The 23,351-nt window shown below is 39.6% G+C and overlaps 6 non-coding genes across 6 annotated transcripts; all 6 read left to right on the forward strand.

Annotated features, from left to right (window-relative positions):
- Positions 1-10: 10 nt before the first annotated feature.
- On the forward strand, positions 11-92 carry TRNAL-AAG (transfer RNA leucine (anticodon AAG)). The gene has a single exon. It is a non-coding gene; the product is annotated as a tRNA-Leu (tRNA).
- A 4,653-nt stretch (positions 93-4,745) lies between these two features.
- On the forward strand, positions 4,746-4,827 carry TRNAS-GCU (transfer RNA serine (anticodon GCU)). The gene has a single exon. It is a non-coding gene; the product is annotated as a tRNA-Ser (tRNA).
- A 5,240-nt stretch (positions 4,828-10,067) lies between these two features.
- Positions 10,068-10,149, forward strand: TRNAS-GCU (transfer RNA serine (anticodon GCU)). The gene has a single exon. It is a non-coding gene; the product is annotated as a tRNA-Ser (tRNA).
- Positions 10,150-15,392: 5,243 nt separating this feature from the next.
- Positions 15,393-15,474, forward strand: TRNAS-GCU (transfer RNA serine (anticodon GCU)). Its single transcript has one exon. It is a non-coding gene; the product is annotated as a tRNA-Ser (tRNA).
- A 5,232-nt stretch (positions 15,475-20,706) lies between these two features.
- On the forward strand, positions 20,707-20,788 carry TRNAS-GCU (transfer RNA serine (anticodon GCU)). Its single transcript has one exon. It is a non-coding gene; the product is annotated as a tRNA-Ser (tRNA).
- Positions 20,789-21,293: 505 nt separating this feature from the next.
- Positions 21,294-21,375, forward strand: TRNAL-AAG (transfer RNA leucine (anticodon AAG)). Its single transcript has one exon. It is a non-coding gene; the product is annotated as a tRNA-Leu (tRNA).
- Positions 21,376-23,351: the final 1,976 nt, after the last annotated feature.

The raw sequence follows: 23,351 nt of genomic DNA on the forward strand, positions 1-23,351 counted from the left end.
GTTCGCACAGTGTAGTGTGGCCGAGCGGTCTAAGGCGCTGGATTAAGGCTCCAGTCTCTTTGGAGGCGTGGGTTCGAATCCCATCGCTGCCAGTATTTTTCAACTCACAAACGTATTTTGTCTGCATCAGTGTCTCACTCTCTGCCTTCTGCACCTACGATCCACATAGCGAGAGGTGAGACTATGTAAAGTGGTGACGTATATATATAAGTGTAGCCAGACAGTGGGACCGAGCCTTTTTATTTTAAAAAAGCACAACCTAAGGTGACAAGAATTGTATCGGTAAACAAACCAGCTGTCTTGAAGTCTAACTATAGAGGTGACGAGAGGGGTCACTGTGATGCTGAAAGTTCAGTGAGTGTAAACAGTAGAACGCTGTGTGATACGTCTCATTGCAGTGATGACAGCTCGTGTTTCTAAAGCAGAGAGCAAACATACAATGGGGAAGAAGAATAAATAAGGAAAGACATATATTATATGCAGACAGTTATTATACTTTGCTTTTCACCTGTAACTCGCTCAACTGTTGGTGAATGCTGCGTTACCCTGCATAGCCATGTCACCACAGCGGGTGTCCACAGTGTTTGGCCAAGTTACTATAGTTGTGCGCTTGTAGATGTGAGGTAGCGTGGCTGAGCAGGCTAAACTGGCTATATTTAGGCTCCAGTCTCTCTGGAGCAGCGGGCTTGAATCCCAACACTTTAAGTTTACTTGAACCAAATACTTTTGCAAAAAAGGTTCATGTAATAAATATTCATTAGGGTCGTGGTTGTGAGTATGACACTAATGGATAAAAGTGGGACTAACAATGCTACAATTCCTGAGACTACCACTGCACTAACAGCCTGGGAGAGGTTTGAGCAGGATACAAGATACTTGCATGAGGGAACTAACTCGAAAGGGGAACTATCCACTGATGTTTTCTATCGCTTGCTGAGTGAGTATGTTGACACAATGGATGCAAAAGATTGTTTTGTGTGTACACAGATTCCTGTTTCGGTACAAGAAGGGGTTACCTATCATAGACTGTCATTAACATATGGGATACGTTGTAGTCTGTTACTAACAAGATTCTATAACCAGGAAGAGATTCAATATTTTTACTCAAATCATGATCTTGTGTTTTCTAATGTGCCTATCATAGAGGATGTGAGTGGGGTAGCTAAGTACTATAGCATAAAGTTAGTTAAAGGATTCTTTCAGGCGACATTAACAATTAGTACATCTTATGCACACCACAATAATTTGACATGTTTGCTTACACCTGTAGAGAAAAGCTTTTTAGATCACAGGGAAGAGAGAAGAAGGGCATTGAAGGGTAAACTAGAGAAAGGATTACAGCAACGGGCCTTTGCTAGTAGTGACGGTTATAGTGCAATTAGAGAACAAGGGAAGTTAGCTTTAGACGCACTACATGTAGGAAAGCTTTGCATAACCAAGACCAAATCATACTATGACAATATGTTTGTGGGAATGAGTGAATGTAAGCGTGTGTTTTTGTTTCAGAGTAAATGGACGTTCATGTTAAATGGACAGGATCCAGCAATCCCCGGGATTTATTACATATGTGGACTTAATGTTTATTACCGTCTTCCAAAGGGATAGTATGGGACATGTTATTTGGGGATAGTTTTCCCAAAGATATATCAACTTGACGATTTGAAAAGGTTACCAAAATTGTCTGAATTACATCGTACTAGACATAAGAAAGAGACTGCTGCTGGTGTAGTAGGAGACATATTTGGGACGATAATTTCTTCAGTGGGAGTTATTATGAACTCCATAAAGATTCAAAAGTTGTCTACTATTGAGGATAACATGCTGACAAACTTTTCAGGGGCTATACTCCTGATGGATAGTGAACTTGCTGCAGAGGGGGCTATGACTCTTCAAAACAGGCTTGCTTTAGACATTCTTTTAGTGTAAAATTGCAGAGTTTGTAGATTGCTCAATGGGTGTAATTGTTGCGCTTACATACCAGATAATAGTAATGAGATTAGAAGTATGCTTACTAACTTGACTAGGGATAGTACGGACTTGAAGGATTTGAAAGAACCAGGTGTTTGGAAAAAGGTTGGGAAAGGATTTGCTTCAGTGGGAAATTGGATTAGTAACATTTGGCATGGGATATTGTCTAAAATAATACAGGGGATATTGATTGTTATAGATTGCTTATTTGGATCATGGGTGGCATGTAAAATTAGTAAAAGAATAAAATTGAAGATGGCGAAAAATAATAGGAGGAGGGAAGAAAAACAAAGGGAAAAATTATTCAGGGCAAGATCAAAGGGGAAACCAAGAAGGGAAGAGATTGATATGAGGGAATTTTAGTATGTAAAATTAGTAGGGAAGATTTGTGTGATGACAAGAGTCATCATAGGAGGGATTGCTGGAGTGAGTCTTTTAAAATTAATATTAACATGAAAAGCTTACAATATATTGTGTAATGAAGCTGCATAAAAAATGTGTTAACGTAGAAATAATGCACACGTTTGAAATGTGCCCACGGGGAGTGGCTACCAATGTATACGAAGACTAATGAAAGTTATTAATGCTGAATTAATTATGTACTAATGTTTTTAATTTGTATTAACATATCAACATTGGAGTTATGTATTAGGAGTTTGTTCATTAAGCAGTAGGCCTTAGTTTAGCGAAGGTCTGTGCCTAGCTGCCTGGTCTCATATTAAACTGCCTTTTTCTAACGTGAAATGTGCTATTTTCCTGAAGGACATGAAACTGTACTTTCCCAGAAGCTAGAGATGTGTGTAGCTGTAATAAATTCTTTCTCATGGGACCCTACTTGCTCAACGAGACATTCTTGCTGAATGCAACAGTGTAATTTGTAACAGGTGCAAGGCTGCCTGGAGTAGGAGAAAACAATGGAACTACTGACTGTAGCGTAAAATGTAACTTTTCTTACCTGTCATTCCAACCGATGAAAACGTCAATAACATGGGCCAATCAACGACATGAGAACTGTGGTTTGTGTAAAACTCTGGTGAAGATTATTGGACAGAGATGGCGATGCACCAATGATTATCCATTAACGAATTAGGAGTAAATTAGACAGTTTTGATTTAACCACATGACCCGAGGAGAAATCAGGCATTTATTGGACATTCCACTCCAAGCCATTCTTTGCCATTCTACTGAGCCATTTAGGCCATTTCGTTTGAGACGTTGCCGTTTGTTTGCCCTGTTACTCTAAACCACCCTTTACTTATTCCTTACCTGATACTTACTTCTCCTCTATATGAGGGAAGTTCTTGTTCCTTAGCTATGCCATACTGATACTTTGCCCTGCCCTTTCTTTGCTGATGATGCAAACGAGTGATGTCCCGAGGACGAAGACTGATGCTGTTTGTTGATCCGTTGGATGGGTAACTATCTGATGAAAATTGTAATTGTCTGTTTGCCTTTTCTTTCTAGGTACCAACTGCTCTTTGATAGAGGCCATAGTTAGATGTTTTCCAAATTTGTGTTTGCTAAATTGTTTTGCATGAAGCCCAACATGCTGAGGCTAATACGAGGTTATTTAAGGTGTTCACTAAAATCTGACACAAATAGACAAATGACTGAGTTCTTGCTTTGTTGAACCATGCACTACTGAGACTTTGCTAAGTTGCTTCTTAATAATTATGTGTTAATACTGAGTGAATATTCTCTATGCATTGATTAATTGCGTTTCTAATTGCAAATCTGAAGAGTTACTAATGAGATGAATTGCTGATGAGATTAACAGAAATGACTTTAGATTGTAACCAGTAGGGAAATAAATATCCTAACACTTAACTAAATTGGTGTGGTTATTCATGACTGAAAGATCATGGTGTGTTCACTTTATTGACTCTCGTTAAAGGTTATTGATTAGCATGCTGATTAGTTATTGCGATTGTTGTTGAGATATTGATCTATTGATTTGTGATGCCAAAAGACATCTCGTACTGGGAAGTCCCCGAACCTGGTCTAAAAGGTTCATCGACCTAGGCGTGTCTCCTTGTAAGTTTACTTATCAAGGCTCTGACGCGCCTTCACTAATAAAAAGTAATCTGATCGCTTGCTGCGGAGTCAACGTCAACAAAAACTACCAAAATATTACTTCAATGTATTGTAATTACGACTGCCTCAGTTTTATGTATTACGTGAGTAGTCGGACAGCAATTTATTTAGCGCAAAAATATTTCTTGTTGATGCACGTACGTTTTTAAACTGAAGTGTCATAGCTGTAGCGGCAATACTCCCAGTTTAGGTGGTTTTATAAACTAAGTTTTACTTTCTCCTACTTAAAACTTTTTGCAGAACAATGCACATTAAATGGGAAGGCAGTTTTCCTTAATTGTGTACTATTTGCTGCCTAATGTTGACATGTAAACACACCACCAATAACTGACACCTAGAGACTCGAAAGCGCCATACCAGTACAATATTTGTATGATATTGCACTTTAAATCCACGTACAACTGAATTAAAGCAATCTTAGCTCATTTGAGGGTAGTGTGATAGTACATCACATATGGATAGAACACGTTTGGAAAATGTAATTTTCATGATTACATTACATTTAACATATAAATTCAAGCTGAAGAGGGATGGACAACAAGGTCGTATAGAGCAAAGCTGAAGACAACAAGTTACCATAACAATCTGTAAATATATGCTCTTTATTATGTTTAGACAACTATCACCTAATAGAACACATTTTGGCTACCATATTTTGTACTCCTGAAACATGGCGTTTTGAAGACGAGGTGGCCGAGTGGTTAAGGCGATGGACTGCTAATCCATTGTGCTCTGCACGCGTGGGTTCAAATCCCATCCTCTTCGGTTTATTGTTCCGTCTTTAGTTTTTAGTATGTGGTAGGGCTGGGTTAACCCTATTTTATGTGAAAGTTAAATGATATATCCCATGGTATTTCCGGCAGTACAACGGCTCAGTTTGGAAACACCGTTCAGTTGAGTACTGTGCTTAGGCATTACTGTAAACAGCGCCAGCCGGGTTCTGCTCATGAATCACAAAATCTTTCCTGAGGCGGAGGTTTGGTAAGTTGAGGGACGTAGATAGTTTGATTCCTTATCCTTAAAGAAAGAGAAGCAGCGCGTGTGGGACGCCAATGTAAGGTTTGTCTTCCTACGGACTCTCAGGACTGGCGCTCCCTGACACCTCCCATGGCCCGGGGCCAATCCTGACCTACTGAATGTATCACGTGCCTGCTGCTGTTGGCGTTGACTTTCCTAGGATCACTTCACAGGCTATACACTCTTATTCTCCAACTCCCCTATACAACAGAACATCTCACTTCAGAAAGCTTACAGAAACAGGTTTGCACAGGGTAGTGTGGCCGAGCGGTCTAAGGCGCTGGGTTAAGGCTCCAGTTTCTTTGGAGGTGTGGTTTCGAATCCCCCGCTGCCAGGATTTTTCAACTCACAAAAGTATTTTGTCTGCATCAGTGTCTCACTCTCTGCCTTCTGCACCTACGATCCACATAGCGAGAGGTGAGACTATGTAAAGTGGTGACGTATATATATAAGGGTAGCCAGACAGTGGGACCGAGCCTTCTTATTTTAAAAAACCACAACCTAAGGTGACAAGAATTGTATCGGTAAACAAACCAGCTGTCTTGAAGTCTAACTATAGAGGTGACGAGAGGGGTCACTGTGATGCTGAAAGTTCAGTGAGTGTAAACAGTAGAACGCTGTGTGATACGTTTCCTTGCAGTGATGACAGCTCGCGTTTCTAAAGCAGAGAGCAAACATACAATGGGGAAGAAGAATAAATAAGGAAAGACATATATTATATGCAGACAGTTATTATACTTTGCTTTTCACCTGTAACTCGCTCAACTGTCGGTGACTGCTGCGTTACCCTGCATAGCCAGGTCACCACAGCAGGTGTCCACAGTGTTTGGCCAAGTTACTATAGTGGTGAGGTTGTAGATGTGAGGTAGCGTGGCTGAGCAGGCTAAACTGGCTAGATTTAGGCTCCAGTCTCTCTGGAGCCGTGGGCTTGAATCCCAACACTTTAAGTTTACTTGAACCAAATACTTTTGCAAAAAAGGTTCATGTAATAAATATTCATTAGGGTCGTGGTTGTGAGTATGACACTAATGGATAAAAGTGGGAGTAACAATGCTACAATTCCTGAGACTACCACTGCACTAACAGCCTGGGAGAGGTTTGAGCTGGATATAAGATACTTGCATGAGGGAACTAACTCGAAAGGGGAACTATCCACTGATGTGTTCTATCGCTTGCTGAGTGAGTATGTTGACACAATGGATGCAAAAGATTGTTTTGTGTGTACACAGATTCCTGTTTCGGTACAAGAGGGGGTTACCTATCATAGACTGTCATTAACATATGGGATACGTTGTAGTCTGTTACTAACAAGATTCTATAACCAGGAAGAGATTCAATATTTTTACTCAAATCATGATCTTGTGTTTTCTAATGTGCCTATCATAGAGGATGTGAGTGGGGTAGCTAAGTACTATAGCATAAAGTTAGTTAAAGGATTCTTTCAGGCGACATTAACAATTAGTACATCTTATGCACACCACAATAATTTGACATGTTTGCTTACACCTGTAGAGAAAAGCTTTTTAGATCACAGGGAAGAGAGAAGAAGGGCATTGAAGGGTAAACTAGAGAAAGGATTACAGCAACGGGCCTTTGCTAGTAGTGACGGTTATAGTGCAATTAGAGAACAAGGGAAGTTAGCTTTAGACGCACTACATGTAGGAAAGCTTTGCATAACCAAGACCAAATCATACTATGACAATATGTTTGTGGGAATGAGTGAATGTAAGCGTGTGTTTTTGTTTCAGAGTAAATGGACGTTCATGTTAAATGGACAGGATCCAGCAATCCCCGGGATTTATTACATATGTGGACTTAATGTTTATTACCGTCTTCCAAAGGGATAGTATGGGACATGTTATTTGGGGATAGTTTTCCCAAAGATATATCAACTTGACGATTTGAAAAGGTTACCAAAATTGTCTGAATTACATCGTACTAGACATAAGAAAGAGACTGCTGCTGGTGTAGTAGGAGACATATTTGGGACGATAATTTCTTCAGTGGGAGTTATTATGAACTCCATAATAATTCAAAAGTTGTCTACTATTGAGGATAACATGCTGACAAACTTTTCAGGGGCTATACTCCTGATGCATACTGAACTTGCTGTGGAGGGGGCTATGACTCTTCAAAACAGGCTTGCTTTAGACATTCTTTTAGTGAAAAATGGCAGAGTTTGTAGATTGCTCAATGGGTGTAATTGTTGTGCTTACATACCAGATAATAGTAAAGAGATTAGAAGTATGCTTACTAACTTGACTAGGGATAGTACGGACTTGAAGGATTTGAAAGAACCAGGTGTTTGGAAAAAGGTTGGGAAAGGATTTGCTTCAGTGGGAAATTGGATTAGTAACATTTGGCATGGGATATTGTCTAAAATAATACAAGGGATATTGATTGTTATAGATTGCTTATTTGGATCATGGGTGGCATGTAAAATTAGTAAAAGAATAAAATTGAAGATGGCGAAAAATAGTAGGAGGAGGGAAGAAAAATAAAGGGAAAAATTATTCAGGGCAAGATCAAAGGGGAAACCAAGAAGGGAAGAGATTGATATGAGGGAATTTTAGTATGTAAAATTAGTAGGGAAGATTTGTGTGATGACAAGAGTCATCAGAGGAGGGATTGCTGGAGTGTGTCTTTTAAAATTAATATTAACATGAAAAGCTTACAATATATTGTGTAATGAAGCTGCATAAAAAATGTGTTAACGTAGAAATAATGCACACATTTGAAATGTGCCCACGGGGAGTGGCTACCAATGTATACGAAGACTAATGAAAGTTATTAATGCTGAATTAATTATGTACTAATGTTTTTAATTTGTATTAACATATCAAAATTGGAGTTATGTATTAGGAGTTTGTTCATTAAGCAGTAGGCCTTAGTTTAGCGAAGGTCTGTGCCTAGCTGCCTGGTCTCATATTAAACTGTCTTTTTCTAACGTGCAATGTGCTATTTTCCTGAAGGACATGAAACTGTACTTTCCCAGAAGCTAGAGATGTGTGTAGCTGTAGTAAATTCTTTCTCATGGGACCCTACTTGCTCAAGGAGACATTCTTGCTGAATGCAACAGTGTAATTTGTAACAGGTGCAAGGCTGCCTGGAGTAGGAGAAAACAATGGAACTGCTGACTGTAGCGTAAAATGTAACTTTTCTTACCTGACATTCCAACCGATGAAAACGTCAATAACATGGGCCAATCAACGACATGAGAACTGTGGTTTGTGTAAAACTCTGGTGAAGATTATTGGACAGAGATGGCGATGCACCAATGATTATCCATTGAGGAATTAGGAGTAAATTAGACAGTTTTGATTTAACCACATGACCCGAGGAGAAATCAGGCATTTATTGGACATTCCACTCCAAGCCATTCTTTGCCATTCTACTGAGTCATTTAGGCCATTTCGTTTGAGACTTTGACGTTTGTTCGCCCTGTTACTCTAAACCACCCTTTACTTATTCCTTACCTGATACTTACTTCTCCTCTATATGATTGAAGTTCTTGTTCCTTAGCTATGCCATACTGATACTTTGCCCTGTCCTTTCTTTGCTGATGATGCAAACGAATGATGTCCCGAGGACGAAGACTGACGCTGTTTGTTGATCCGTTGGATGGGTAACTATCTGATGAAAATTGTAATTGTCTGTTTGCCTTTTCTTTCTAGGTACCAACTGCTCTTTGATAGAGGCCATAGTTAGATGTTTTCCAAATTTGTGTTTGCTAAATTGTTTTGCATGAAGCCCAACATGCTGATGCTAATATGAGGTTATTTAAGGTGTTCACTAAAATCTGACGCAAATAGACAAATGACTGAGTTCTTGCTTTGTTGAACCATGCACTACTGAGACTTTGCTAAGTTGCTTCTTAATAATTATGTGTTAATACTGAGTGAATATTCTCTATGCATTGATTAATTGCGTTTCTAATTGCAAATCTGAAGAGTTACTAATGAGATGAATTGCTGATGAGATTAACAGAAATGACTTTAGATTGTAACCAGTAGGGAAATAAATATCCTAACACTTAACTAAATTGGTGTGGTTATTCATGACTGAAAGATCATGGTGTGTTCACTTTATTGACTCTCATTAAAGGTTATTGATTAGCATGCTGATTAGTTATTGCGATTGTTGTTGAGATATTGATCTATTGATTTGTGATGCCAAAAGACATCTCGTACTGGGAAGTCCCCGAACCTGGTCTAAAAGGTTCATCGACCTAGGCGTGTCTCCTTGTAAGTTTACTTATCAAGGCTCTGACGCGCCTTCACTAATAAAAAGTAATCTGGTCGCTTGCTGCGGAGTCATCGTCAACAAAAACTATCAAAATATTACTTCAATGTATTGTAATTACGACTGCCTCAGTTTTATGCATTACGTGAGTAGTTGGACAGCAATTTATTTAGCGCAAAAATATTTCTTGTTGATGCACGTACGTTTTTAAACTGAAGTGTCTTAGCTGTAGCGGCAATACTCCCAGTTTAGGTGGTTTTATAAACGAAGTTTTACTTTCTCCTACTTAAAACTTTTTGCAGAACAATGCACATTAAATGGGAAGGCAGTTTTCCTTAATTGTGTACTATTTGCTGCCTAATGTTGACATGTAAGCACACCACCAATAACTGACACCTAGAGACTCGAAAGCGCCATACCAGTACAATATTTGTATGATATTGCACTTTAAATCCACGTACAACTGAATTAAAGCAATCTTAGCTCATTTGAGGGTAGTGTGATAGTACATCACATATGGATAGAACACGTTTGGAAAGTGTAATTTTCATGATTACATTACATTTAACATATAAATTCAAGCTGAAGTAGGGATGGACAACAAGGTCGTATAGAGCAAAGCTGAAGACAACAAGTTACCATAACAATCTGTAAATGTATGCTCTTTATTATGTTTAGACAACTATCACCTAATAGAACACATTTTGGCTACCATATTTTGTACTCCTGAAACATGGTGTTTTGAAGACGAGGTGGCCGAGTGGTTAAGGCGATGGACTGCTAATCCATTGTGCTCTGCACGCGTGGGTTCGAATCCCATCCTCGTCGGTTTATTGTTCCGTCTTTAGTTTTTAGTACGTGGTAGGGCTGGGTTAACCCTATTTTATGTGAAAGTTAAATGACATATCCCATGGTATTTCCGGCAGTACAACGGCTCAGTTTGGAAACACCGCTCAGTTGAGTACTGTGCTTAGGCATTACTGTAAACAGCGCCAGCCGGGTTCTGCTCATGAATCACAAAATCTTTCCTGAGGCGGAGGGTTGGTAAGTTGAGGGACGTAGATAGTTTGATTCCTTATCCTTAAAGAAAGAGAAGCAGCGCGTGCGGGACGCCAATGTAAGGGTTGTCTTCCTACGGACTCTCAGGACTGGCGCTCCCTGACACCTCCCATGGCCCGGGGCCAATCCTGCCCTACTGAATGTATCACGTGCCTGCTGCTGTTGGCGTTGACTTTCCTAGGATCACTTCACAGGCTATACACCCTTATTCTCCAACTCCCCTATACAACAGAACATCTCACTTCAGAAAGCTTACAGAAACAGGTTTGCACAGGGTAGTGTGGCTGAGTGGTCTAAGGCTCTGGATTAAGGCTCCAGTCACTTTGGAGGCATGGGTATGAATCCCACCGCTGCCAGTATTTTTCAACTCACAAACGTATTTTGTCTGCATCAGTGTCTCACTCTCTGCCTTCTGCACCTACGATCCACATAGCGAGAGGTGAGACTATGTAAAGTGGTGACGTATATATATAAGGGTAGCCAGACAGTGGGACCGAGCCTTCTTATTTAAAAAAACCACAACCTAAGGTGACAAAAATTGTATCGGTAAACAAACCAGCTGTCTTGAAGTCTAACTATAGAGGCGACGAGAGGGGTCACTGTGATGCTGAAAGTTCAGTGAGTGTAAACAGTAGAACGCTGTGTGATACGTTTCCTTGCAGTGATGACAGCTCGCGTTTCTAAAGCAGAGAGCAAACATACAATGGGGAAGAAGAATAAATAAGGAAAGACATATATTATATGCAGACAGTTATTATACTTTGCTTTTCACCTGTAACTCGCTCAACTGTCGGTGAATGCTGCGTTACCCTGCATAGCCAGGTCACCACAGCAGGTGTCCACAGTGTTTGGCCAAGTTACTATAGTGGTGAGCTTGTAGATGTGAGGTAGCGTGGCTGAGCAGGCTAAACTGGCTAGATTTAGGCTCCAGTCTCTCTGGAGCCGTGGGCTTGAATCCCAACACTTTAAGTTTACTTGAACCAAATACTTTTGCAAAAAAGGTTCATGTAATAAATATTCATTAGGGTTGTGGTTGTGAGTATGACACTAATGGATAAAAGTGGGACTAACAATGCTACAATTCCTGAGACTACCACTGCACTAACAGCCTGGGAGAGGTTTGAGCTGGATACAAGATACTTGCATGAGGGAACTAACTCGAAAGGGGAACTATCCACTGATGTGTTCTATCGCTTGCTGAGTGAGTATGTTGACACAATGGATGCAAAAGATTGTTTTGTGTGTACACAGATTCCTGTTTCGGTACAAGAGGGGGTTACCTATCATAGACTGTCATTAACATATGGGATACGTTGTAGTCTGTTACTAACAAGATTCTATAACCAGGAAGAGATTCAATATTTTTACTCAAATCATGATCTTGTGTTTTCTAATGTGCCTATCATAGAGGATGTGAGTGGGGTAGCTAAGTACTATAGCATAAAGTTAGTTAAAGGATTCTTTCAGGCGACATTAACAATTAGTACATCTTATGCACACCACAATAATTTGACATGTTTGCTTACACCTGTAGAGAAAAGCTTTTTAGATCACAGGGAAGAGAGAAGAAGGGCATTGAAGGGTAAAATAGAGAAAGGATTACAGCAACGGGCCTTTGCTAGTAGTGACGGTTATAGTGCAATTAGAGAACAAGGGAAGTTAGCTTTAGACGCACTACATGTAGGAAAGCTTTGCATATCCAAGACCAAATCATACTATGACAATGTGTTTGTGGGAATGAGTGAATGTAAGCGTGTGTTTTTGTTTCAGAGTAAATGGACGTTCATGTTAAATGGACAGGATCCAGCAATCCCCGGGATTTATTATATATGTGGACTTAATGCTTATTACCGTCTTTCAAAGGGATAGTATGGGACATGTTATTTGGGGATAGTTTTCCCAAAGATATATCAACTTGACGATTTGAAAAGGTTACCAAAATTGTCTGAATTACATCGTACTAGACATAAGAAAGAGATTGCTGCTGGTGTAGAAGGAGACATATTTGGGACGATAATTTCTTCAGTGGGAGTTATTATGAACTCCATAAAGATTCAAAAGTTGTCTACTATTGAGGATAACATGCTGACAAACTTTTCAGGGGCTATACTCCTGATGGATACTGAACTTGCTGCGGAGGGGGCTATGACTCTTCAAAACAGGCTTGCTTTAGACATTCTTTTAGTGAAAAATGGCAGAGTTTGTAGATTGCTCAATGGGTGTAATTGTTGCGCTCACATACCAGATAATAGTAATGAGATTAGAAGTATGCTTACTAACTTGACTAGGGATAGTACGGACTTGAAGGATTTGAAAGAACCAGGTGTTTGGAAAAAGGTTGGGAAAGGATTTGCTTCAGTGGGAAATTGGATTAGTAACATTTGGCATGGGATATTGTCTAAAATAATACAGGGGATATTGATTGTTATAGATTGCTTATTTGGATCATGGGTGGCATGTAAAATTAGTAAAAGAATAAAATTGAAGATGGCGAAAAATAATAGGAGGAGGGAAGAAAAACAAAGGGAAAAATTATTCAGGGCAAGATCAAAGGGGAAACCAAGAAGGGAAGAGATTGATATGAGGGTATTTTAGTATGTAAAATTAGTAGGGAAGATTTGTGTGATGACAAGAGTCATCAGAGGAGGGATTGCTGGAGTGTGTCTTTTAAAATTAATATTAACATGAAAAGCTTACAATATATTGTGTAATGAAGCTGCATAAAAAATGTGTTAACGTAGAAATAATGCACACGTTTGAAATGTGCCCACGGGGAGTGGCTACCAATGTATATGAAGACTAATGAAAGTTATTAATGCTGAATTAATTATGTACTAATGTTTTTAATTTGTATTAACATATCAAAATTGGAGTTATGTATTAGGAGTTTGTTCATTAAGCAGTAGGCCTTAGTTTAGCGAAGGTCTGTGCCTAGCTGCCTGGTCTCATATTAAACTGTCTTTTTCTAACGTGCAATGTGCTATTTTCCTGAAGGACATGAAACTGTACTTTCCCAGAAGCTAGAGATGTGTGTAGCTGTAGTAAATTCTTTCTCATGGGACCCTACTTGCTCAAGGAGACATTCTTGCTGAATGCAACAGTGTAATCTGTAACAGGTGCAAGGCTGCCTGGAGTAGGAGAAAACAATGGAACTACTGACTGTAGCGTAAAATGTAACTTTTCTTTCCTGACATTCCAACCGATGAAAACGTCAATAACATGGGCCAATCAACGACATGAGAACTGTGGTTTGTGTAAAACTCTGGTGAAGATTATTGGACAGAGATGGCGATGCACCAATGATTATCCATTGAGGAATTAGGAGTAAATTAGACAGTTTTGATTTAACCACATGACCCGAGGAGAAATCAGGCATTTATTGGACATTCCACTCCAAGCCATTCTTTGCCATTCTACTGAGCCATTTAGGCCATTTCGTTTGAGACTTTGCCGTTTGTTCGCCCTGTTACTCTAAACCACCCTTTACTTATTCCTTACCTGATACTTACTTTTCCTCTATATGAGGGAAGTTCTTGTTCCTTAGCTATGCCATACTAATACTTTGCCCTGTCCTTTCTTTGCTGATGATGCAAACGACTGATGTCCCGAGGACGAAGACTGACGCTGTTTGCTGATCCGTTGGATGGGTAACTATCTGATGAAAATTGTAATTGTCTGTTTGCCTTTTCTTTCTAGGTACCAACTGCTCTTTGATAGAGGCCATAGTTAGATATTTTCCAAATTTGAGTTTGCTAAATTGTTTTGCATGAAGCCCAACATGCTGATGCTAATACGAGGTTATTTAAGGTGTTCACTAAAATCTGACGTAAATAGACAAATGACTGAGTTCTTGCTTTGTTGAACCATGCACTACTGAGACTTTGCTAAGTTGCTTCTTAATAATTATGTGTTAATACTGAGTGAATATTCTCTATGCATTGATTAATTGCGTTTCTAATTGCAAATCTGAAGAGTTACTAATGAGATGAATTGCTGATGAGATTAACAGAAATGACTTTAGATTGTAACCAGTAGGGAAATAAATATCCTAACACTTAACTAAATTGGTGTGGTTATTCATGACTGAAAGATCATGGTGTGTTCACTTTATTGACTCTCATTAAAGGTTATTGATTAGCATGCTGATTAGTTATTGCGATTGTTGTTGAGATATTGATCTATTGATTTGTGATGCCAAAAGACATCTCGTACTGGGAAGTCCCCGAACCTGGTCTAAAAGGTTCATCGACCTAGGCGTGTCTCCTTGTAAGTTTACTTATCAAGGCTCTGACGCGCCTTCACTAATAAAAAGTAATCTGATCGCTTGCTGCGGAGTCATCGTCAACAAAAACTACCAAAATATTACTTCAATGTATTGTAATTACGACTGCCTCAGTTTTATGCATTACGTGAGTAGTCGGACAGCAATTTATTTAGCGCAAAAATATTTCTTGTTGATGCACGTACTTTTTTAAACTGAAGTGTCATAGCTGTAGCGGCAATACTCCCAGTTTACGTAGTTTTATAAACTAAGTTTTACTTTCTCCTACTTAAAACTTTTTGCAGAACAATGCACATTAAATGGGAAGGCAGTTTTCCTTAATTGTGTACTATTTGCTGCCTAATGTTGACAGGTAAGCACACCACCAATAACTGACACCTAGAGACTCGAAAGCGCCATACCAGTACAATATTTGTATGATATTGCACTTTAAATCCACGTACAACTGAATTAAAGCAATCTTAGCTCATTTGAGGGTAGTGTGATAGTACATCACATATGGATAGAACACGTTTGGAAAGTGTAATTTTCATGATTACATTACATTTAACATATAAATTCAAGCTGAAGTAGGGATGGACAACAAGGTCATATAGAGCAAAGCTGAAGAGAACAAGTTACCATAACAATCTGTAAAATATATGCTCTTTATTATGTTTAGACAACTATCACCTAATAGAACGCATTTTGGCTACCATATTTTGTACTCCTGAAACATGGTGTTTTTGAAGACGAGGTGGCCGAGTGGTTAAGGCGATGGACTGCTAATCCATTGTGCTCTGCACGCGAGGGTTCGAATCCCATCCTCGTTGGTTTATTGTTCCGTCTTTAGTTTTTAGTATGTGGTAGGGCTGGGTTAACCTTATTTTATGTGAAAGTTAAATGACATATCCCATGGTATTTCCGGTAGTACAACGGCTCAGTTTGGAAACACCGCTCAGTTGAGTACTGTGCTTAGGCATTACTGTAAACAGCGCCAGCCGTGTTCTGCTCATGAATCACAAAATCTTTCCTGAGGCGGAGGGTTGGTAAGTTGAGGGACGTAGATAGTTTGATTCCTTATCCTTAAAGAAAGAGAAGCAGCGCGTGTGGGACGCCAATGTAAGGTTTGTCTTCCTACGGACTCTCAGGACTGGCGCTCCCTGACACCTCCCATGGCCCGGGGCCAATCCTGACCTACTGAATGTATCACGTGCCTGCTGCTGTTGGCGTTGACTTTCCTAGGATCACTTCACAGGCTATACACCCTTATTCTCCAACTCCCCTATACAACAGAACATCTCACTTCAGAAAGCTTACAGAAACAGTTTTGCACAGGGTAGTGTGGCCGAGCGGTCTAAGGCGCTGGATTAAGGCTCCAGTTTCTTTGGAGACATGGTTTCGAATCCCACCGCTGCCAGGATTTTCAACTCACAAACGTATTTTGTCTGCATCAGTGTCTCACTCTCTGCCTTCTGCACCTACGATCCACATAGCGAGAGGTGAGACTATGTAAAGTGGTGACGTATATATATATAAGGGTAGCCAGACAGTGGGACCGAGCCTTCTTACTTTAAAAAACCACAACCTAAGGTGACAAGAATTGTATCGGTAAACAAACCAGCTGTCTTGAAGTCTAACTATAGAGGTGACGAGAGGGGTCACTGTGATGCTGAAAGTTCAGTGAGTGTAAACAGTAGAACGCTGTGTGATACGTTTCCTTGCAGTGATGACAGCTCGTGTTTCTAAAGCAGAGAGCAAACATACAATGGGGAAGAAGAATAAATAAGGAAAGACATATATTATATGCAGACAGTTATTATACTTTGCTTTTCACCTGTAACTCGCTCAACTGTTGGTGAATGCTGCGTTACCCTGCATAGCCAGGTCACCACAGCGGGTGTCCACAGAGTTTGGCCAAGTTACTATAGTTGTGAGCTTGTAGATGTGAGGTAGCGTGGCTGAGCAGGCTAAACTGGCTATATTTAGGCTCCAGTCTCTCTGGAGCAGCGGGCTTGAATCCCAACACTTTAAGTTTACTTGAACCAAATACTTTTGCAAAAAAGGTTCATGTAATAAATATTCATTAGGGTCGTGGTTGTGAGTATGACACTAATGGATAAAAGTGGGACTAACAATGCTACAATTCCTGAGACTACCACTGCACTAACAGCCTGGGAGAGGTTTGAGCTGGATACAAGATACTTGCATGAGGGAACTAACTCGAAAGGGGAACTATCCACTGATGTTTTCTATTGCTTGCTGAGTGAGTATGTTGACACAATGGATGCAAACGATTGTTTTGTGTGTACACAGATTCCTGTTTCGGTACAAGAGGGGCTTACCTATCATAGACTGTCATTAACATATGGGATACGTTGTAGTCTGTTACTAACAAGATTCTATAACCAGGAAGAGATTCAATATTTTTACTCAAATCATGATCTTGTGTTTTCTAATGTGCCTATCATAGAGGATGTGAGTGGGGTAGCTAACTACTATAGCATAAAGTTAATTAAAGGATTCTTTCAGGCGACATTAACAATTAGTACATCTTATGCACACCACAATAATTTGACATGTTTGCTTACACCTGTAAAGAAAAGCTTTTTAGATCACACGGAAGAGAGAAGAAGGGCATTGAAGGGTAAACTAGAGAAAGGATTACAGCAACAGGCCTTTGCTAGTTGTGACGGTTATAGTGCAATTAGAGAACAAGGGTAGTTAGCTTTAGACGCACTACATGTAGGAAAGCTTTGCATATCCAAGACCAAATCATACTATGACAATGTGTTTGTGGGAATTAGTGAATGTAAGCGTGTGTTTTTGTTTCAGAGTAAATGGACGTTCATGTTAAATGGACAGGATCCAGCAATCCCGGGATTTATTATATATGTGGACTTAATGCTTATTACCGTCTTCCAAAGGGATAGTATGGGACATGTTATTTGGGGATAGTTTTCCCAAAGATATATCAACTTGACGATTTGAAAAGGTTACCAAAATTGTCTGAATTACATCGTACTAGACATAAGAAAGAGACTGCTACTGGTGTAGTAGGAGACATATTTGGGACGATAATTTCTTCAGTGGGAGTTATTATGAACTCCATAAAGATTCAAAAGTTGTCTACTATTGAGGATAACATGCTGACAAACTTTTCAGGGGCTATACTCCTGATGGATACTGAACTTGCCGCGGAGGGGGCTATGACTCTTCAAAACAGGCTTGCTTTAGACATTCTTTTAGTGTAAAATGGCAGAGTTTGTAGATTGCTCAATGGGTGTAATTGTTGCGCTTACATACCAGATAATAGTAATGAGATTAGAAGTATGCTTACTAACTTGAATAGGGATAGTACGGACTTGAAGGATTTGAAAGAACCAGGTGTTTGGAAAAAGGTTGGGAAAGGATTTGCTTCAGTGGGAAATTGGATTAGTAACATTTGGCATGGGATATTGTCTAAAATAATACAGGGGATATTGATTGTTATAGATTGCTTATTTGGATCATGGGTGGCATGTAAAATTAGTAAAAGAATAAAATTGAAGATGGCGAAAAATAATAGGAGGAGGGAAGAAAAACAAAGGGAAAAATTATTCAGGGCAAGATCAAAGGGGAAACCAAGAAGGGAAGAGATTGATATGAGGGAATTTTAGTATGTAAAATTAGTAGGGAAGATTTGTGTGATGACAAGAGTCATCAGAGGAGGGATTGCTGGAGTGAGTCTTTTAAAATTAATATTAACTTGAAAAGCTTACAATATATTGTGTAATGAAGCTGCATAAAAAATGTGTTAACGTAGAAATAATGCACACGTTTGAAATGTGCCCACGGGGAGTGGCTACCAATGTATACGAAGACTAATGAAAGTTATTAATGCTGAATTAATTATGTACTAATGTTTTTAATTTGTATTAACATATCAAAATTGGAGTTATGTATTAGGAGTTTGTTCATTAAGCAGTAGGCCTTAGTTTAGCGAAGGTCTGTGCCTAGCTGCCTGGTCTCATATTAAACTGTCTTTTTCTAACGTGAAATGTGCTATTTTCCTGAAGGACATGAAACTGTACTTTCCCAGAAGCTAGAGATGTGTGTAGCTGTAGTAAATTCTTTCTCATGGGACCCTACTTGCTCAAGGAGACATTCTTGCTGAATGCAACAGTGTAATTTGTAACAGGTGCAAGGCTGCCTGGAGTAGGAAAAAACAATGGAACTACTGACTGTAGCGTAAAATGTAACTTTTCTTACCTGACATTCCAACCGATGAAAACGTCAATAACATGGGCCAATCAACAACATGAGAACTGTGGTTTGTGTAAAACTCTGGTGAAGATTATTGGACAGAGATGGCGATGCACCAATGATTATCCATTGAGGAATTAGGAGTAAATTAGACAGCTTTGATTTAACCACATGACCCGAGGAGAAATCAGGCATTTATTGGACATTCCACTCCAAGCCATTCTTTGCCATTCTACTGAGCCATTTCGTTTGAGACTTTGCCGTTTGTTCGCCCTGTTACTCTGAACCACCCTTTACTTATTCCTTACCTGATACTTACTTCTCCTCTATATGAGGGAAGTTCTTGTTCCTTAGCTATGCCATACTGATACTTTGCCCTGTCCTTTCTTTGCTGATGATGCAAACGACTGATGTCTCGAGGACGAAGACTGACGCTGTTTGCTGATCCGTTGGATGGGTAACTATCTGATGAAAATTGCAATTGTCTCTTTGCCTTTTCTTTCTAGGTACCAACTGCTCTTTGATAGAGGCCATAATTAGATGTTTTCCAAATTTGTGTCTGCTAAATTGTTTTGCATGAAGCCCAACATGCTGATGCTAATACGAGGTTATTTAAGGTGTTCACTAAAATCTGCCACAAATAGACAAATGACTGAGTTCTTGCTTTGATGAACCATGCACTACTGAGACTTTGCTAAGTTGCTTCTTAATAATTATGTGTTAATACTGAGTGAATATTCTCTATGCATTGATTAATTGCGTTTCTAATTGCAAATCTGAAGAGTTACTAATGAGATGAATTGCTGATGAGATTAACAGAAATGACTTTAGATTGTAACCAGTAGGGAAATAAATATCCTAACACTTAACTAAATTGGTGTGGTTATTCATGACTGAAAGATCATGGTGTGTTCACTTTATTGACTCTCATTAAAGGTTATTGATTAGCATGCTGATTAGTTATTGCGATTGTTGTTGAGATATTGATCTATTGATTTGTGATGCCAAAAGACATCTCGTACTGGGAAGTCCCCGAACCTGGTCTAAAAGGTTCATCGACCTAGGCGTGTCTCCTTGTAAGTTTACTTATCAAGGCTCTGACGCGCCTTCACTAATAAAAAGTAATCTGATCGCTTGCTGCGGAGTCATCGTCAACAAAAACTACCAAAATATTACTTCAATGTATTGTAATTACGACTGCCTCAGTTTTATGCATTACGTGAGTAGTCGGACAGCAATTTATTTAGCGCAAAAATATTTCTTGTTGATGCACGTACGTTTTTAAACTGAAGTGTCATAGCTGTAGTGGCAATACTCCCAGTTTAGGTGGTTTTATAAACTAAGTTTTACTTTCTCCTACTTAAAACTTTTTGCAGAACAATGCACATTAAATAGGAAGGCAGTTTTCCTTAATTGTGTACTATTTGCTGCCTAATGTTGACATGTAAGCACACCACCAATAACTGACACCTAGAGACTCGAAAGCGCCATACCAGTACAATATTTGTATGATATTGCACTTTCAATCCACGTACAACTGAATTAAAGCAATCTTAGCTCATTTGAGGGTAGTGTGATAGTACATCACATATGGATAGAACATGTTTGGAAAGTGTAATATTCATGATTACATTACATTTAACATATAAATTCAAGCTGAAGTAGGGATGGACAACAAGGTCGTATAGAGCAAAGCTGAAGACAACAAGTTACCATAACAATCTGTAAATATGTGCTCTTTATTATGTTTAGACAACTATCACCTAATAGAACACATTTTGGCTACCATATTTTGTACTCCTGAAACATGGTGTTTTGAAGACGAGGTGGCCGAGTGGTTAAGGCGATGGATTGCTAATCCATTGTGCTCTGCACGCGTGGGTTCGAATCCCATCCTCGTCGGTTTATTGTTCCGTCTTTAGTTTTTAGTATGTGGTAGGGCTGGGTTAACCCTATTTTATGTGAAAGTTAAATGACATATCCCATGGTATTTCCGGCAGTACAACGGCTCAGTTTGGAAACACCGCTCAGTTGAGTACTGTGCTTAGGCATTACTGTAAACAGCGCCAGCTGGGTTCTGCTAATGAATCACAAAATCTTTCCTGAGGCGGAGGGTTGGTAAGTTGAGGGACGTAGATAGTTTGATTCCTTATACTTAAAGAAAGAGAAGCAGCGCGTGCGGGACGCCAATGTAAGGGTTGTCTTCCTACGGACTCTCAGGACTCGCGCTCACTGACACCTCCCATGGCCCGGGGCCAATCCTGACCTACTGAATTTATCACGTGCCTGCTGCTGTTGGCGTTGACTTTCCTAGGATCACTTCACAGGCTATACACCCTTATTCTCCAACTCCCCTATACAACAGAACATCTCACTTCAGAAAGCTTACAGAAACAGGTTTGCACTGGGTAGTGTGGCCGAGCGGTCTAAGGCGCTGGATTAAGGCTCCAGTCTCTTTGGAGGCGTGGGTTCGAATCCCACCGCTGCCAGTGTTTTTCAACTCACAAACGTATTTTGTCTGCATCAGTGTCTCACTCTCTGCCTTCTGCACCTACGATCCACATAGCGAGAGGTGAGACTATGTAAAGTGGTGACGTATATATATAAGGGTAGTCAGACAGTGGGACCAAGCCTTCTTATTTTAACAAACCACAACCTAAGGTGACAAGAATTGTATCGGTAAACAAACCAGCTGTCTTGAAGTCTAACTATAGAGGCGACGAGAGGGGTCACTGTGATGCTGAAAGTTCAGTGAGTGTAAACAGTAGAACGCTGTGTGATACGTTTCCTTGCAGTGATGACAGCTCGCGTTTCTAAAGCAGAGAGCAAACATACAATGGGGAAGAAGAATAAATAAGGAAAGACATATATTATATGCAGACAGTTATTATACTTTGCTTTTCACCTGTAACTCGCTCAACTGTCGGTGAATGCTGCGTTACCCTGCATAGCCAGGTCACCACAGCGGGTGTCCACAGTGTTTGGCCAAGTTACTATAGTTGTGAGCTTGTAGATGTGAGGTAGCGTGGCTGAGCAGGCTAAACTGGCTAGATTTAGGCTCCAGTCTCTCTGGAGCCGTGGGCTTGAATCCCAACACTTTAAGTTTACTTGAACCAAATACTTTTGCAAAAAAGGTTCATGTAATAAATATTCATTAGGGTCGTGGTTGTGAGTATGACACTAATGGATAAAAGTGGGACTAACAATGCTAGAATTCCTGAGACTACCACTGCACTAACAGCCTGGGAGAGGTTTGAGCTGGATACAAGATACTTGCATGAGGGAACTAACTCGAAAGGGGAACTATCCACTGATGTTTTCTATCGCTTGCTGAGTGAGTATGTTGACACAATGGATGCAAAAGATTGTTTTGAGTGTACACAGATTCCTGTTTCGGTACAAGAGGGGGTTACCTATCATAGACTGTCATTAACATATGGTATACGTAGTAGTCTGTTACTAACAAGATTCTATAACCAGGAAGAGATTCAATATTTTTACTCAAATCATGATCTTGTGTTTTCTAATGTGCTTATCATAGAGGATGTGAGTGGGGTAGCTAAGTACTACAGCATAAAGTTAGTTAAAGGATTCTTTCAGGCGACATTAACAATTAGTACATCTTATGCACACCACAATAATTTGACATGTTTGCTTACACCTGTAGAGAAAAGCTTTTTAGATCACACGGAAGAGAGAAGAAGGGCATTGAAGGGTAAACTAGAGAAAGGATTACAGCAACGGGCCTTTGCTAGTAGTGACGGTTATAGTGCAATTAGAGAACAAGGGAAGTTAGCTTTAGACGCACTACATGTAGGAAAGCTTTGCATATCCAAGACCAAATCATGCTATGACAATGTGTTTGTGGGAATGAGTGAATGTAAGCGTGTGTTTTTGTTTCAGAGTAAATGGACGTTCATGTTAAATGGACAGGATCCAGCAATCCCCGGGATTTATTATATATGTGGACTTAATGCTTATTACCGTCTTCCAAAGGGATAGTATGGGACATGTTATTTGGGGATAGTTTTCCCAAAGATATATCAACTTGACGATTTGAAAAGGTTACCAAAATTGTCTGAATTACATCGTACTAGACATAAGAAAGAGACTGCTGCTGGTGTAGTAGGAGACATATTTGGGACGATAATTTCTTCAGTGGGAGTTATTATGAACTCCATAAAGATTCCAAAGTTGTCTACTATTGAGGATAAAATGCTGACAAACTTTTCAGGGGCTATACTCCTGATGGATACTGAACTTGATGCGGAGGGGGCTATGACTCTTCAAAACAGGCTTGCTTAAGACATTCTTTTAGTGAAAAATTGCAGAGTTTGTAGATTGCTCAATGGGTGTAATTGTTGCGCTTACATACCAGATAATAGTAATGAGATTAGAAGTATGCTTACTAACTTGACTAGGGATAGTACGGACTTGAAGGATTTGAAAGAACCAGGTGTTTGGA

This window comes from Pleurodeles waltl, chromosome 12, assembly GCF_031143425.1.
Source record: "Pleurodeles waltl isolate 20211129_DDA chromosome 12, aPleWal1.hap1.20221129, whole genome shotgun sequence".
NCBI classification, from domain to species: Eukaryota; Metazoa; Chordata; class Amphibia; order Caudata; family Salamandridae; genus Pleurodeles; species Pleurodeles waltl.